General features: G+C 54.0%; 1 long non-coding RNA gene across 1 annotated transcript; it reads left to right on the plus strand.

Annotated features, from left to right (window-relative positions):
- The first annotated feature begins 711 nt into the window (after nucleotides 1-711).
- Nucleotides 712-3,735, plus strand: LOC104869560. The gene is made up of 3 exons (XR_782358.1): nucleotides 712-866; nucleotides 2,117-2,153; nucleotides 3,487-3,735. It is a non-coding gene; the product is annotated as an uncharacterized LOC104869560 (long non-coding RNA).
- Nucleotides 3,736-4,046: the final 311 nt, after the last annotated feature.

Below are 4,046 nucleotides of genomic sequence, written 5' to 3' on the forward strand. Positions count from 1 at the left end.
AAGAGGGCGGTGTGACAGCTGCTAGCCTCGCGATCCTAGTCTCACCCCATTCACAGAGGGGAAACTGAGGCACCAAGTGACCCAAGGATTTCAGGGTCCAGCCCCACGCGTCTCTCTCTCTCTCTCTCTCCTGGGATCCAAGGGCCCTTTGCACTGAGATCTTTTCCCAACTCTTTTCTTTTTTTTTTTTCATCTTTTATCTCAAGACAGGAGCTGGGACCCAGGGGGCAGAGTGGGGAGGGGACGCTGGGGCCTCACTGGGAGGTGGGTTGTAGGAGCTGTGATGGAAACAATAGTGAACGTTTAAAATAAAAAAAAACAAACATCACAGGACACGGTACATTCCCACTAGCACCCTCTCAGAAGCCCCCAACACACTCAGCCCATAGTCCCTGCCCCTTCCTGCAGCAGCTCTGGAGTTCTCTTTCCTGAGTGTCTTTTAATCACACCGTCCTGGCTGCCTCCACGTCCTGAATGGATTCAAAACGTTTCCCTGGGCCAGGGATTTGGCTCAGGGGTTCCACTGCCTGCCTCTCAAGCGTAAGGTCCTGAGTTCGATCCCCGGTACCAAAAAAAAAAAAAAAACCCAAAAGAAGTTTCCCTGTCGTGGTCTTTGGGGAAGATCCAGAAAGTCGCACAAATCGCTTCTCGGCCCATTTGGCTAAGATCAAGCGCAGAAAGTCGCACAATTGCGGGATCCAACGACGAAGGTGGGGCAGGGACCCAGCGTCACGTTTTTCGTGGGCCGCCTTTCCACTGGGTGGCGCTGTGCAGCAGCGTTAGCCAAATTTCGATCCCGCCTGGTAAAGACCCTCAGGAAATAGGATGCCCGAGCTGCTGCGGAAATGGCCGGAAGCGTGGGATCGGTGAGTTCAAAGTGTGTATGCGTGGGGGATTGTGAGGGGGGTTCGTGGCACTGTGGCTTTTGTTGTAAGACTTTTTTGTTGTTGTTGTTGTTTTGAGACAGGGTCTCACTATGTAGTTGAGACTGACCTGGAACTCACTATGTAGCCCAGGCTGGTCTTGAACTCACAGCGATCCTCCTGCCTCAGCCTCCTGAGTGCTGGGATTACAGGTGTGCACACCACGCCTGGCCTGTTTGTAAGACATTTTAAAATTTAAACATTCATCATAGAATTTTGATCACCTCTTATAAAAGGATGCTGTGGGTTAAATTGCCCACCTTAAAAAAAAGAAAGAAAAAAAAAGATGTTTAGAACCTTGAATGTCATTGTTTGGACACAGGGTCCCTGTGGCAAATGAGAAGGTCCTGGGTAATGGACTGAGCTCCAGGTACAAGCCACCCCCTGGAACCTGACTCTGTTCATGTTTAGATTTATCCTCATGGTATGGACTGGAGAACCAAAGCTCAGAGAGGCACAGTAGCCTCCTTGAGGCCTCACAGCACGTCTGAAACAACTTCTGGATTTGTACCCAGATTGGGAAAAGAGTGGCATTCGGGGAGGATTTCATCTACTAAAGTCTGTCATACCGATCTAAGGGCTTGAACACATGCAGAGACACATGTCTGCATGCACAAAATTTTTTTTAATGAAAAAACTTAAACTGGCTGTGGCGGTGCACGCCTTTAGTCCCAGCACTCAGGAAACTGAAGCAGGAGGATCACCGTGAGTTCGAGGCCAACCTGGGCTGCATAGTGAGTTCAAGGCCAGCTTTCACTATATAGTGATACCCTGTCTCAAAAAACAAAAAAAACAACCCCCCCAACCCAAAACCCTCCAGAGGGTCCAGGCCAGTCCCCTTCACATAGTCCCCAGCTGTCACCCTCACCCCACGACAGCCAGAGGGCACTGTGAGCACTGAGTCAGGTCCTCCCCCTCCGCCCTCAGCCCTCCATGGTTCCCACCTCCCTGGGCCAAAGCCTAAGTCCTCCCTGCAGCTCACAGGGCTCTGCATGACCTGATGGCCCCTCCCCAGCTCCCTTCCTCCTTCTCCACCCCGAGCTCCTTCTGCTGCAGCCACAAGGGCTCCTCAATGCTCTGGGCCATCCCAGGCTCCACCCTGTCCCAGGGCCTTTGCACATGCTTTGCCCACTGCCTGAACCACCTATTCCTTTGCTTTAGAACAACAGCCTTCTTTCTCATTTGCCATTCAGGTCTCATGTCAAACGTCACCTCATTTTCATTGCCAAGGTAACACTTATCACGACTTATTTTGTCACAATTCGCATCAATTAAACTCTGTGTGTGTGTGTGTGTGGTCGTTCTCTCCTCCCTGGGTTGCTTGATGTATCTGGAGCCCAGCTCGGTGCCTGGTGTAAACAGCAGGGACTCAGCAAGTCCTCCTCGACAGTTTGGCTGCCAGACTGTATGTGGGACACTGTTGCATGCAGGAAAGCACTGAGCCTAATTCCACGAGTCCCACAGGATGAAGTCATTTTCCTCGTCACACCTACTCGGTGAGACAGACATCAATAGTTTCATCTGCTCCACCGTGGCTCAGATTCAGAAAAGATGAAGGAGCTTATCCAAGAACCCACAAAAATTAAAACCAGAGCCAAGTCTGAAAGCCAAATCTGTGAAGGAGCCGATCACCCATCTTCGCCAGACGAGGAGGCGTGGGGCGTGCGCTGGGCTGGGCCTGCCCCCCTCCACCGCCAGACCTCTCTTCCTCCATCCGCCCGTGGGTCATCCGTCTTCCACACACGCGCGCGCCCATCCACGATGTGATCATCCAACTCCATATTCAAATTTCTGCCAAGTCTGAAAGCCAAATCTGTGAAGGAGCCGATCACCCATCTTCGCCAGACGAGGAGGCGTGGGGCGTGCGCTGGGCTGGGCCTGCCCCCCTCCACCGCCAGACCTCTCTTCCTCCATCCGCCCGTGGGTCATCCGTCTTCCACACACGCGCGCGCCCATCCACGATGTGATCATCCAACTCCATATTCAAATTTCTCTAATGGCCACGACCAGGACCTCCTGGACTGTGCAGGGCCGGTGTCTCCCGGGTGTGACCCTCCGAGTGCAGGTGCATCCCATTCTCCCCTTTAATCCTCCTCGAAGGTGGGTCAGGGCTTGAGCAGCCGCACTGCTGTGTCCCTGGGTCCCCGTGGAGGAGAGGAACCCATCCCCTCCCCTTGAGAGCACTCATCTCCCAAGGGCTCACCCTCCTCCCTCGGCCTCTGTGTGCCCAGGGGCACAGTAAGTGAGCACCTCTTGACCCACGAAGGGAGCCTAGGGAGAGGCTGTAGCCACCTTCAAGTTAACAAAACGAGAAGCTTCCTTTCTGCAAAGGTCTGAATTTCTCCTCTGCTCTAAACTCTTCCATGGCTCCCCAGTGCCCTCAGGAAAGCCTACAAGATTGGTACAGAATCTGGGAGTCTGGCTGCTGAGTCTGCAGCCTCCTGTCTCCCCTCATCCAGTACCCTCCATATCCCAGAACCTGGCCACCTCGTTCCTTCTCCCGAATCCGGGAGGGCACAGACGCCGGCTTCTTGCTCATTACTGTGTTTGTTGCCCTTCACAGGAGCCAGAACACGAATAAAAGCGCTGCCTCCACCTGGAAGACCCCTGTCCCTACTTCAAAGCCCCCATCTTAAGGCTTCTCCCCATGCAGCTGGATTCCCCAGGCAGAGCCCTCTTCATCAACCTGGGTCCCTCTTTGTGTCCCCCATGCTGACCCCGGCAGCCGGACATGTCCATGTCTAGCTTAAGGCCCTGACTACAGCAAGTACTCAATAAAAGTTGACAGCGTGGGCAGGCGGACTGACATCTAGCCCGTTCCACTGTGAATCCCTAAGGAAACTCAGTCTCAGCTAGCCGCTTACACACACACCACGCGCACGTATGCACACGCACGCACAAGCACACACACACACACACACACACACACGACGAGCGCGCCTGCTGGTACACAGCTGGGGCTTCATAAATGCTCTCTGCCCAACCAGACCACAGAAAACGATGTCATAGGCAGGAGGCTCCAGGGCCTCCTGGAGGCAGCTGGGGAAACTGAGGCACAGTGAGACGTGCGCCTGACTGAGAGCCACAGAAGCCCCGCGGAGGGTCCCCGCGGCTGGGTCAATC

Source organism: Fukomys damarensis, unplaced genomic scaffold (genome assembly GCF_012274545.1).
Source record: "Fukomys damarensis isolate Sample0158 unplaced genomic scaffold, DMR_v1.0_HiC HiC_scaffold_37, whole genome shotgun sequence".
Classification (NCBI taxonomy): domain Eukaryota; kingdom Metazoa; phylum Chordata; class Mammalia; order Rodentia; family Bathyergidae; genus Fukomys; species Fukomys damarensis.